Below are 14233 nucleotides of genomic sequence, written 5' to 3' on the forward strand. Positions count from 1 at the left end.
CATACTGCATATATGCTTACTTACACACATGTGGTATTTGTATACACCCACACATCCTACCTTAAAATCAGGTGCTACCCCCACAAAATATTTACCTCCTGAGGCATTCTGTCTTTTAGTAAATTTCAGCCAAGCATTTTGCTTATTAGTGTTGTTAAAATCCATCTTCTGACCTGGCTTTTACCCCCAGGCTCTTTCTGTTGGGGCAGTACATTTCTAAGTTCTCTTTTCTTTGGGGGTGACTGTTTTGACCTATCAAAAGCCTCACCTGGGATTAGGCTGTGGGTTCCCTCAGGACCCATTGAAAGGAAGAACCTGGATCTGGAAGCTTCAGGGCTTCCCCAAAGTTCATGGAACTTCCTAGAGGAGAGTATACAGCTGGCAAAAGTACTGTCCTACCACTGTGTTCAGGAACCCCATCATTCGTGTCTCCTTGAAGTGGCAGCCCAAAGGGGAATGTTTAGGGCCATTTTCCTGTCACAGGCCGAAATCACAGGCATGTTGCTGGCCAACTTCATCAAAACCACCATGTCTAAAACAGTGTCACACTGTGTTTAAACTTGAATCCTTATAAAATAGTGATTTTTTTTTTCTGATTAGAAAGTAGGCTGGGCGCGGTGGCTCACACCTGTAATCCTAGCATGTTGGGAGGCCAAGGCGGATTGTCCGAGCTCAGGAGTTCAAGACTAGCCTGGGCAACATGGCAAAACCCCATCTCTACTAAAAATACAAAACATTAGCCGGGCGTGGTGGCACATGCCTGTAGTCCCAGCTACTCAGGAGGCTGAGGCAGGAAAATCACTTGAGCCTGGGAGACAAAGGTTGCAGTGAGCCCAGATTGCACCACTGCACTCCAGCCTGTCAACAGAGCGAGACTCTGTCTCAAAAAAAAAAAAAAAAAAAGTGAATACATGGCTATTCAAACTTGGAAAATGCAAAAAGAAAGTATCGAAAAAAGAAAGGAAAAACCAATAGCAGTGCCACAATTTAGAGATGACTTCTGTTAGCGATTTGGTTCATGTTGCAGATTATGGACAAATTTATTTTGTAACCAATTCCTCCTGAATTGAATCATAAAGTATGTTATTTCTAACATGCCATGAAGTATGCTTCCCCGTAATGATTTTTCCTGGCTGTACCACCTTCCATATTCCAGTGTACTTCTTTAAACCTGGTCACTGGATATTGAAGGAAGCTTGACTATTTTCGTGTAGCTGTGGACTCTCATGAAAAGGATAATAAAGTTCAGTTGCCTGAATTGCTTTTCCTGGCATAATATGAAAATATGGGGAAATTTTTTTTTTCTTTATGAGACAGGGTCTCGCTCTGTCACCCAGGCTGGAGTGCAGTAGCACGATCTCGGGTCACTGCAGCCTCTACCTCCTGGGCTCAAGCAATCCTCCCACCTCAGCCCCACTAAGTAACTGGGGCTACAGGAACACACTACCATGCCCAGCTAATTTTTGTGTTTTTTTAAGAGATGGGATTGCACCATGTTGCCTAGGCTAGTCTCAAACTCCTGGACTAAAGCAATCTGCCTGTCTTGGCCTCCCAAAGTGCTGGGATTATAGGCATGAGCCACCATGCCTGGCTGGAAAAAAATTTTTAAATTATCTTTTAGTCTTTCCAAACAAATTTCCTTGCTTTCTCTCTTTTTCTCTATGTCTCTGTCTCCATGAGTTCATTCAAAACAGCTCTCCATTTGAAAAGGTATAGAGAGGCCAGGTGCTATGGCTCACACCTGTAATCCCAGCACTCTGGGAGGCCATGGTGGATGGATCACCTGAGGTCAGGAGTTTGAGACCAGCCTGGGCAACATGCGGAAACCCCCATCTTTGCAAAATTAAAAAATTAGCCACGCCTGTGGTCCCAGCTCCCTACTTGGGAGGCTGCGGTGGGAGAATTGCTTGAGCCCAAGAGGTCAAGCCTGCAGTGAACCATGTTTGCATCTCTGCACTCCAGCCTGGGTGACACAGTGACACCTAGAAATAAAAAAGAGGCACAGAGGGGACACGTGGCCTCACTGTGATTGCTATAGATTGGTGGGACCACTGTAATCTGGTTTATCCTCTGCCCAGTTCAAATAGTCCCCAAAATTCATATGGTGATTATGTATTATTATATATCCCTTTTTTGGCAGGTGCTAAGGATTTTTGACTACCCTCCTAGGAATTTAAAATAACAGGTTATCCACCTTACAATCAGGATCCAGGCCCATGCCAAGGGCCAGGCCCCTTTGAGACTTAGGCTGGCCTGCAAGAGAAGCACCAATCACCTCTTCACTCCGAGCGGTCCTTGGACATAGTTTGCTTTCTCTAGGGGAAAGCTTTCTCTAGGAGAAGCTGTTGTAGCCCCGCTTGCCTACCTCTCCCCAGCCTGTGGACTCTGGAACTGCCCAGGGGACCTGCTCCTTGTCTCCCTGTCATGGCACCCAACTTGCCTAAGCCCCAGTCCTGCCATCTTGTTACACTGAAGAGGCCCTAAATGTGTTTTTGGCCCAGTTCCCACCTCCTGCCCCCCCAGGCTCTGCTTGACTCTGCTCCACGGACCCCAGGTCTTGCTCCTGAGGCCATTGGACCACACAGCCCAGCCCCACTTTGTTAGACTTCTTTGCCAATTTGCCCTCCTCTAATTTACATATTCAGCAGCAATTGGTTGTCCAGCAGGTTCAAGGTTGATCCCAGAGAGGCAGAAAAGGAGGGTTGCGGCCAGGTGCAGTGGCTCACACCTGTAATCCCAGCACTTTGGGAGGCTGAGGTGGGTGGATAACTGAGGTCAGGAGTTTGAGACCAGCCTGGCCAGCATGGCAAAACCCCATCTCTACTAAAAATAGAGAAATTAGCAGGGCGTGGTGGCGTGCACCTGTAATCCCACCTACTCGGGAGGCTGAGGCAGGAGAATTGCTTGAACCCAGAAGGCAGAGGTTGCAGTGAGCAGAGATCGTGCCACTGCACTCCAGCCTGGGCAACGAGAATGGAACTCTGTCTCAAAAAATAAAAAAAAAGAAAAGAGAAGAAAAGGAGGGCTGCATCCATTTCCATTCATACTTGTTAATACTTCAAAATCTGAACATGAGAAATATATATTTATCTAACAATTCTTTAATTACTAAATGCTAGCTTTATCTAGTCAGGGATTCAAAACTGGTGTTTTAAGCCAAGGCATATGCTGGTGTGCTCTTTTTCTGTCCTGGGTTGAGTGTGGAGTTTTTGGTGGGAGGCAGAGTTGCTAAGGAAAGCAGTGCAGTAGTGGATCATTCTCTTGTCTCACCACATTTCCAAACTATTTAATAAACTCAGTTCATTTCTTTGCACTTTCTGGGTGTACACTCTTATCATTCAGCTACCATCCTTCATACTGCTATCTACACTGTTTCCTCCCGTACCTGCCAAAAATTTAATGAAATTGATGACGATAAGAAGCAATAATTAAATTGAAAGAGGCTACTGATAGTCATATTGATGATAGTGGTTGAATTGAGTACATGTTGTTATCCTATTATCAATTACCATATAAGTAATTTTTTGATGCAACCCAGTATCTAGTAAGAAAAAAATAGTGGCAGTATGAGTAGATATAAATATCTTCTCTTCCTTGTTAAAAATAAAACCAGTATACGTATGATTGTGAAAACCTGCAAACTGTGATTACATTAACCAGGATGCAGTGGGGAAGTTGTCTTAAATTGAGGCCCATTTATTTTATGCACATACTTGTGAGAATTATTTGGGCCTTCCTTAGTGCTAGGGAGGACGGCACCATGCCAAGGTAAGGTTCTGTTGTTTGTCCAGGGCCATAAATCTAGACCTGGGAGAGTCCGTGCTTAGCACTGCCTGGTTCAGCTGAACGAGAGGCTGCTCATGTGGTGACGGCTGCCAGGTTACTGGTGTTCAATGGGGTTAATGGGGGCAGCCTTGCTACTTTACTTCCTCTCCCAAACAAAGCAGGCACCACTTAAAGCAGTGCTTCCCAGCCTTGCCTGCACATTGGACCCACCTGAGAAGTTTTAACAACTCATGCCTGAGTCCCAGCCCCCTGGGATTTTTATTTAACGGGTCCTGGGTGCAGGCTGGTCTAAACCAGCCAATGAGCATGAAGGACAGAACACTCCCTTCCAGAACACCGAATTCTCCAGCTGGGAGTGTGAGAAGTTTTAGAGTCTACCCGGAGGCTGAACCTGATATGTTCCCTTAGGAGACATTGGCTATGCTGTCCCCAGCACCGTGAAGATCTAGACCAGCAGTTCTCAATCACAGCTACCTATTAAAATCACCAGGGCCAGGCGGGGTGGCTCACACCTTTATCCCAGCACTTTGGGAGGCTGAGGAGGGAGGATGGCTTGAGCTCAGGAGTTCGAGACCAGCCTGGCCAACATGGTGAAACCTCGTCTCTACTAAAAATACAAAATTTAGCTGGGTATGGTGGTGCATATGCCTGTAATCCCAGCCCCTGGGGAGGCCAAGGCAGAATTGTTTGAACCCGGGAGGCGGAGGTTTCAGTGAGCCGAGACCATGCCACTGCACTCCAGCATGGGCAAGAGAGCAAGTCTCCTTCCCCGCCCCCCCAAAAAAAAAAAAATCACCTGGGAAGCTTTAGCCATCACTGGGGCTGCGGTCCCAGCCCTGGGGATTCTGATTTCATTTGTCTGAGGTGGGGTTGAGGCATTGGGATTCCTTTTTTTTTTTTTGAGACAGAGTCTCACTCTGTCTCCCAGGCTGGAGTGCAGTGGCATGATCTCAGCTCACTGCAAGCTCCACCTGCCGGGTTCATGCTATTCTCCTGCCTTAGCCTTCTGAGTAGCTGGGACTACAGGCGCCCGCCACCATGCCCGGCTAATTTTTTTTTTTTTTTTTTTTTTTTTTTTTTTGTATTTTTAGTAGAGATGGGGTTTCACCGTGTTAGCCAGGATGGTCTCGATCACCTGACCTCATGATCCACCCGCCTCAGCCTTCCAAAGTGCTGGGGTTACAGGCATGAGCCACCGCGCCCGGCCAGCATTGGGATTTTTACAGCTACCCCAGGTGAATCTGAGGGGCAACAAGACTGAGAACTATAGATTTAAGGAAATAGTAAGTACTATTTAAAACCAACACTTAGGAAAACAGAAACAGGTTCTCCAAATGTCTTCACTTCTTTATACTCCTGGAAATATGACAGTTTACAAAAGGCACATATAAACCCGCTCCATTCCACTCCCACTCACACAGTAAAAAGACCTGGGTAACATATGTATTCTTATTAGCCACATATCACCAAGGACATTATTCCTTGGCAAAGAAACTCCTCTGATAAAATGGAGAGAATGTCCGGTTTAGTTCCTGGAAACCTGAAGCTCTGTCTTTCACAGAGGTCTCCTTGGAGGCTACCTAAAAGAAGTGTCTGGAATGTAGTTCATTTCTAGTTCCTCTCTGTGGTAATGAAAGAACACAAAGTTGTTCTTTGTGAAACAGAAAGATCAGTATTGAAGTACCAGTTATCAATGTAAGCAAGCAAGGCTTGGTTTCTTTGTTTTAAAAAAATAGGATAAATAATGCTTCCATCAGGGTATGGGGGATGCATAGAGGTTCGTTTACACGGAAGCACTTCATAAACTGTAAAGTGCTATGCAAATATGAGACATGATTACTGTGATGGCCACACCTCGGGATTAACTGCACTCATGATTTCCCAATGAGACTCTAATTTTGTCTCAAGTATCAATAAACCATTTGCTGTTCAACAAGTTTTGAGCACCTACTATGAGCCAGGCATTAGGAGAAGGATCGGGGATACAGCATTAAGACAAACCAGCCCTCCAGGCCGGGCTCAGTGGTTCACGCCTGTAATCCCAGCACTTTGGGAGGCTGAGGCAGCCAGATCACCTGAGGTCGGGAGTTCGAGCCCAGCCTGACCAATATGGAGAAACCCCGTCTCTACTAAAAAATACAAAAAATTAGCTGGGCATGGTGGCGCATGCCTGTAATTCCAGCTGCTCGGCAGGCTGAGGCAGGAAAATCACTTGAACCTGGGAGGCAGAGGTTGTGGTCAGCTGAGATCGTGCCATTGCACTCCAGCCTGGGCAACGAGAGCAAAACTCTGTCAAAAAAAAAAGAAAGGCAAACCAGCCCTCCATTAATCATGGAGTGGGGGAAGCAAGTAATAGGCAAATAAACAAACAAAAGAATTACAGCAGTGCTAACTGCTAGGAAAGCTGTAAACAGGCTAGAGGGAGCTCAGCCTGAGGCCATGTGGTCAGAAAGGCCTCTGGAAAGACAAAAGTCCGTGTGAGGCTCCAGTATGGGAAGAAGCCAGCCTGATGAGATATATGTTCCTCCACCCCAAATTCATATGTGGAAGCTTTAGAATGTGACTGTTCATGGAGACAGGACCTTAAAAGAGGGGATTAAGTTAAAATGAGGCCATTAGAGTAGGCGCTAATCCAGTCTGACTGGTGTTCAGATAAGAAGAGAACACTTGGGCACATAAAGAGACTCTAGGCTGGATGCAGTCAGTGGCTCACACCTGGAATCCCAGCACTTTGGGAGGCTGAGGCAGGCGGATCGCTTAAGCTCAAGAGTTCAAGACCAGCCTGAGCAACATGGCGAAACCCCATCTGTACATAAGAAATGCAAAAACTAGCCAGGTGTGGTGGCGCACACCTGTAGTCACAGCTACTCAGGAGGCTGAGATGGAAGGATCACTTGAACCCGGGAGGCAGAGGTTTCGGTGAGCCGAGATCATGCCACTGCATTCCAGCCTGGGTGACTGAGAGAGACCCTGTCTCAAAAACAAACAAACAAACAAACAGACTCTTAGGGTGCAACATGTGCAGACTTACGGAGAAGGCAGCCTATCCGCAAGCCAAGGAGGAGGTCTCCGAAGAAATCAACCCTGCAGACACGTTGGTCTTGAACTTTCAGCCTCCAGAGCTGTGAGACAATTAATTAGATTCTATTGTTTACACCACCCAATCTGTGGTGTTCTGTTATGGCTGACCCCACGAACTAATGCAGGAAACAAAGGCCCTGGCTCCTGACACAGCCTCACATATTCCAGGAACTGTTGGAAAACCGCTGGCTAGAGCATTAGGAGTGAGAGTAAGTAGACTGGCAGGAACTGAGGTTGAAAATGTAATAGAAGCTAGATTATGTAAGAGCTATGGGGCCACAGCAGAGTGTGGATTTCAGTGCAGTGGGAATTTATTCAAGGATTTTAAACAAAGGAGTGACAAGATGTTGTTCATGGAGTTTTAAAAATTTTTTTATTTTGGAATAATTTTAAATTTATACTAAAGTTAGCTGGGTACGGTGGCTCATTTTCCAGCACTTTGGGAGGCTGAAGCAGGCAGATTACCTAGGTCAGGAGTTTGAGAAGACCAGCCTGGCCAACATGGTGAAACCCTGTTTCTACTTTAAAAAAAAAAAAAAAAAAAAGAATACCAAAATTAGCTGGGCGTGGTGGTGCATGCCTGTAATCCCTGCTACTCAGGAGGCTGAGGCAGAAGAATCACTTGAACCCGGGAGATGGAGGTTGCAGTGAGCTGAAATTGTGCCACCGCACTCCAGCCTGGGCGACAAGAGCGAAATTCCATCTCAGAAAGAAAAAAAAATTTATACTAAACTTGCAAAGATTGTGCACAGGGTTCTCAAGTACCCTCTGCCCAGTTTCCCCTTACCCAACCATGATTCCACTGCCAAAACTGCAGACTTTATTCAGATTTCACCAGTTTTCCCAATAATGTACTTCTGCTTCTGTTCCAGAATCCAGATTAGGACAGCCCATTACATTGGGTGATTTATGTTTTTAAAATGTTTGCTCTGGCTGTTCTGTGGAGCATTAGTGAAAGGAAAGACCAAAAGCAGGGAGTCCAGTTGTCAGACTATTGGAATGATCCAGATCAAGATGGTGGTTTGAGCTGGAAAGATGGCAGAGGATAAAGAGGGGAAGAAGAGATCTATTTTGAAAACAGAGTGACTTTGTGTTAGAATTGATGTGGGGCCTGAGAGGGGGACAAAATAAGGATGATCTCAGGCTTTCTAGCTCTGCCTAGAGGCCCTGGATAAGTGGTGGTGCCATTGCCATAGGAAACAGTGGAGGAGAAGCAGGTTCTGAGAAGAAAAGCAAGAGCACCATTTAGATATGATGAGTTTCAGATACCAATGAGACTTCCAAGTGGAAATGAGGGGCAAGAAGTTGGATATTGGCCAGGCATGATGGCTCTCGCCTATAATCCCAGTGCTCTGGGAGGTCACAGCAGGAGGATCGCTTGCAGCCAAGAGTTCAAGGCCAGCCTGGGCAACATGGTGAGACCCCGTCTCTACAAAAAAAAAATTTTAATTAGCTGGACATGGTGGCACACACCTGTCGTCCCAGCTACTCAGGAGGCTGAGGTGGGAGGATCGCTTGAGCCCAGGAGGCCAAGGCTGCAGTGAACCATGATCAAGTCACTGTACTCCAGCCTGGGCAACAGAGAAGAAGAAGAAGTTGGATATATATATATATATGAATCTGGCATTCAGAGAGGGATGTGGGTCATGATTTTTATCTAGGAAGAGGAGTGACAGAAAAGAGAAGTTTCTGGATGCTCCAAGATAGAGAATGCCCAGGTCCTAAGAGGGACCTTCTGATGGCTTCCAGGTCCAGCTTCTCATTGTTATCTTTATTCCTTGGTTAAGACTCAATTTTCAATCACTGGGCTGTGCTTGGTTTTAGGAAATAAACGATCTCATTAATTTAACCACAAAGATTTACTTAGAGAGATCTAATTTCTCCCTCTGGGTACCTCCTTCGGGTAAATTGCATAAACATCTCAATGTCTTTACTGGGCTCAACTTGCATGGCTTTGGAGAAAAACGTTCTCCTCCTGACTTACAAGTAGCTTCCCCTAGAAGTTACCAGCTGACAAAGAGGGAATTTTATCATTTCAGGAGAGCTGTATTTATTGAAGCTTGCTGTTGCAATAGTCATCATGAAGTTTGTTTTCTTTCTTTTTTATTTTTTGAAATGGAGTCTCACTCTGTCACCCAGGCTGGAGTACAGTGGCATGATCTCGCCTCACTGCAACCCCTACCTTCTGGGTTCAAATGATTCTGTTGCCTCAGCCTCCCGAGTAGCTGGCACTACAGGTGTGTGCCACCACACCCAGCTAATTTTTATATTTTTTGTAGAGATGGGATTTCACCATGTTGGCCAGGCTGAACACCTGACCTCAATTGATCCATCCACCTCGGCCTCCCAAAGTGCTGGGATTATAGGCATGAGCCACTGCGCCCAGCCGTGAAGTTTGTTTTCTAATTAGCATGGTAGTCCCTGCTTCTCCGAGGTTTCACTTTCTGCAGTTTTAGTTCCCTGCAGTCAAATGCGGTACAAAAATATTAACTGGAAAATTCCAGAAAAGAACAATTCATAAGTTTTAAATTGCATGCTGTTTTGAGGAGCAACATGAAATCGCGTACCATCCTGCCCCATCCCACCCAGGGCACGAAGCCTCCCTTCGTCCGTCATCTCTGCTCTGTACATGCTACACACCTGTTAGTCACTTAGTAGCTGTCTCGGTTATCACATCAAAAAAAAAAAAAAAAAAAGAGAGAGTATCTAGAGTTTGGTACTATCTGAGGTCTCAAGCATCCAATGGGAGTCTCAGAATATATCCCTTTCGGCCAAGGTCGAGGACAACTGCATTTGTATTTGTAACTCCAAGAGGACAACATAGATGGATGGATGTTAACACATTGCAAAATGTACTAAAATTAATTTGTAAAGCAGGAGTGCCAGTGGGAACTGCAGAATCCATATTTACAGGTCTCTGGAGCTGATTATCTTTTCCTTAAATGGCTTCTAATTGAGGATTACAGAAAGAAAAAAAGCATTTGCTTTATTTTTAGACGTGATCTCTGATGTCTTCAACTTTTATCGTTCTGTTTTTAACCTTAGATTATTATAACCAGCCACCTACAAAATCTGCAATTTTCTCTAATAAGTCAGCACCTGTTAAAAAGGAGGTTGCACAAAACACTCCCCTTTGCAGTTTGGAAGGATTATTATCTACTTTGGTCTGTGAAGTGGAAAGTTAATGTTCTTATTCAATCTGTGTCTAATGGTATCATTTTGAGGACAATGGAAAACAGATATGTTTGATTCTTTAAGATGTGGCCACTGCTATTTGTGGTACAATTTGTGATCTGAGACCTGCATGTAAAAAACACATGAGCAAAAAGAATGTCCAGCACACAAGGGCTCGCTTTCTGATTCTCAGAGGTATAGTGACAACACAGCTTACCTCTGCATTCAAAGAAGCGAGAACTTACCACTGATAATCCTTAGTAAGAAGACAGCTTAAAGTAGTGTCTGCTTTCTGTCTAGGCCTGGTTCACAGGTGCTGTGATAAATCCAAAAAGACCTGCCTACACAGATGTGCTAGTATCAAACGTGAGGGAGAGAGTTAACCAAACTGGTCAAAAGCATTGTCAGCAAAGACCTGGTGCTGAATCATGTTGGGAAACTGGAGTTTGGGGCTAGAGAGGCAATACCAAGTATCAAGGTCTGAATGTCCATTTTCTAACCACTGTAGTAATAATTGACTCAAAAAAAAAAAAAAAAAAAAACCCATCAATGGATGCTAAGACCATTGAGCAAAACAGGTGCTGGGGACAGGATAGTCACACTGTTTCAAAATATCACCACCAATGCTGGGTGCGGTAGCTCACACCTGTAATCTCAGTACTTTGGGAAGCTGGAGTAGGTGAATCATCTGAGGTCAGGAGTTCAAGACCAGCCTGGCCAACATGGTGAAACCCCATCTCTACTAAAAATACAAAAAATAGCCAGACGTCATGGCACATGCCTGTAATCCCAGCTACTCGGGAGGCTGAAGCAGGAGAATCTCTTGAACCCGGGAGATGGAGTTGGCAGTGAGCCGAGATCATGCCACTGCACTCCAACAGGGAAGGGAAGGGAGAAGGGAGAAGGGAAGGGAGAAGGGAGAAGGGAAGGGAGAAGGGAGAAGGGAAGGGAGAAGGGAAGGAAAGGAAGGAAAGGGAAGGAAAGGAAGAAGGAAAGGAAGAAAAGAAAAGAAAAAAAAAGAAAGACATATAGAGAGGACAAACGAGAAAATAATGAGATTGGCTGCCTGCAGGTGGGGTGTGTGGAAACAGAGTGGAGATGGAGAGAGGAGCACTACCTCTGGAGATGGAGAGAGGAGCACTACCTCTGGAGGTGGAGAGAGGAGCACTACCTCTGGAGGTGGAGAGAGGAGCACTACCTCTGGAAGTATACCTTTTTGAATCATTCAACTTTTGAAATCATGTTAATGTTTTCCCCGCTCAAAAATAATGAAACCGAATCAACAGGGATTAGGCAGGGGGTTGGTGGGGTGGAAGATACTAAAATAGAATTAAAACAGAAATAAACGAACCTAACCTGTATTTTAAAAGAAATAAAATAGCCACACTGAAAAGGAGAGAAAAAGACCTTTCCCAAGGAATTCTCAATTACACAGCACTTTGACTATATATCCTCAGTCGGAAGACAATAAGAATTGTAAACAAATATTGAATTCTAAATCGTAAGTGTGTTTCTTACTGTAGTATGGGCTAATAGTACTGAAACTATTTTTTGTGTAATGTAAGTTTGAGCAAATATACAACCCTAGGGCCTACCTGTAGAAGAAAATCACCATTTGCAACCATCATAATAGTAATTGATTTAATAGTAAACATCATTGAATGCTAAAACTGGTGTGTGAAAAGTTTGATGAGGAATAGGATATTTACATGGACTAAGAGTATTTCTCTGCAAATGACTTATTAATGGAAAATGGAAATAGAAATAATTTTATAATAGACAGCCGGGCATGGTGGCTCACACCTGTAATCCCAGCACTTTAGCAGGTGGAGGTGGGTGGATCACCTGAGGTCAGGAGTTGGAGACCACGGTGAAACCCCATCTCTACTAAAAGTTCAAAAAGATTAGCCGGGCCTGGTGGCTGGCACCTATAATCTCAGCTACTGGGGAGGCTGAGGCAGGAGAAGCACTTGAACCTGGGAGGTGGAGGCTGCATTGAGCCAAGACTGCACCATTGCACTCCAGCCTAGGCAACAAGAGCGAAACTCCGTCTCAAAAAAAAGAGAAAGAAAGAATTTTACAGTAGACAAACCTGGTGTATACCACCTTAACCAAATGTCTGTAACGTTATCAATCCTGGAACAAACTAGCATCAGAAATGATATGATGTCCTGAAAAAGACACATCATCTCTGTGGTGTTCCTGTCAAAACAAACAAACAAACAAACAGAAAAACCCCATAAGCTAAATCTAATCATAAGGAAACTTTACACAAACTCAGATTGATGGGATTCTATAAAATAGCTGACCTGTACTCTCCAAAATTGTTGAGGTCTTGAAAGACAAAGAAAGGCTGATGAATTATTTTAGATTAAGGAAGACTAAAGAGACAAGACAATTAAATGCAGTATGATCCTGGACTGGAACCTAAACTGGAGAAAAAGAACCCAAAGGGTATTACTCAGTAATCGGCAAAATTTAAATGGGGACTGAGGATTAGATAATAGTGTTATATCAATGTTTAACTTTCTGATTTTGATCGTTGTTTTGTAATTAGGTGAGAGACTCTCCTTGTTCTTAGGAAATTCACCCTGAAATATCTAGGGGTCAAGGGACATACCTGCAATGTTCTCTCAAATGTAAAAGACAAAGCAAAAGAAGCAAATGTTAATGGCTGGAGAATCTGGGTAAAGGGTGTTCAGGGATTTTTCTGATATTTCTTGATTTTTTTTATATTCTTGCAATTTTTTGACATGTTTGACATTATATTCAGATTTAAAGTCAGTCACAATTATTTATTTATTTATTTGTTTGTTTGTTTATTTTTGGAGACAGGGTCTTGCTGTGCCACCCAGGCTGGAGTGCAGTGCGTCACGGCATACTGCAGCCTCAATCTCCTGGGCTGAAGCAATCCTCCCATCTCACCCTTCTTAGTAGCTGGGACTACATGAGCGCATCACCATGCCCAGCTATTTTTTTTTTTTTTCAATTGTAGAGATGGGCATCTCGCTGTGTTGCCCATGCTGGTCTTGAACTCCTGGGCTCAAATGATCCTCCCACCCCAGCCTCCCAAAGTGCTGCCATTATAAGAGTGAGTCACCACACCCAGCACAATGATTTTTTTAAATTAAAATTGAAACAGCAAAAAATGATATAAGGAATGTAACCAAAAATAAAAGAATTTTGTTATAGGCAGACAGTGTGTCTAAATTGAAAACCTAAGAGAATTTACAAATTATCTTAAATAGAATACTAAATAGTTTAAAATGATATTAAAATGCTATAGTTCAGAAGGGTTACTGGATATCAGATCAACTTACAAATATCAATAATATTCCATATATAAGTAATAATTAGAAAATATTAATCCCATTATCAATAGCAACACAACTTTAAGGTACCCAAGAACAAATCTAACTATTCTAGACAAAATTATTATTAAAGGACCTAACAAAGACCTGAACAAGTAATAAATACTCCATGTGCATGGAGCAAAAAACTAAATACCATAAAGAAATAAGTGATTTCCTAAATCAGTCTCCAAATTAAATGTAATTCCAATCAATATCTCAACAGGATTGTCACAAAATGTAAAATCAGATGGAAAAATAAAAGTCCAAAGATAACTGAGAGAAATTTTGAACAAAGAACAAGGAGGTGAAGTTCCTCATATCTGATAACAAAATCATATGAAAGAATGTGGTATTGGCACAAAGATAGAAATAAATGTAAACTGATCATGTGAATTTGATACATAATACATAATGTATCTCCAATCAGTGGGAAGGAAAGAACACTTTCTCAGTAAATGACATTAAGTTAGTTGACATTTCATAGGGAAAACTAAAATAATAGGCCGAGCACAGTGGCTCATGCCTGTAATCCCAGCCCTTAGGGAGGCCAAGGCAAGAGGATCAGTTGAGTCCAGGAGTTCAAGACCAGCCTGGGCAACATAGCTAGACCCCATCTCTACAAACAATAAAAATAATTAGCCAGGCATGGTGATGCAGGCCTGTAGCTCCAGCTACTTGTGAGACTGAGGCAGGATGATCACTTGAGCCTGGGAGGTCAAAATTGCAGTGAGTCATGATGGCCCCACTACACTCCCATCTGGGCAACAGAGAAAGACCCTGTCTCAAGAAGAAAAGAAAGAAAAGAATAGATCCCTACCTCACTCCATATTTTAAAAAAA

General features: G+C 43.6%; 1 protein-coding gene across 2 annotated transcripts in view; it reads left to right on the top strand.

Annotated features, from left to right (window-relative positions):
• The window catches only part of PITPNC1 (phosphatidylinositol transfer protein cytoplasmic 1), a 325500-nt gene that overhangs the window by 208503 nt on the left and 102764 nt on the right, over positions 1 to 14233 (top strand). The gene's annotated exons all lie outside the window — the stretch shown is intronic.

Source organism: Rhinopithecus roxellana, chromosome 19 (assembly GCF_007565055.1).
Source record: "Rhinopithecus roxellana isolate Shanxi Qingling chromosome 19, ASM756505v1, whole genome shotgun sequence".
NCBI classification, from domain to species: domain Eukaryota; kingdom Metazoa; phylum Chordata; class Mammalia; order Primates; family Cercopithecidae; genus Rhinopithecus; species Rhinopithecus roxellana.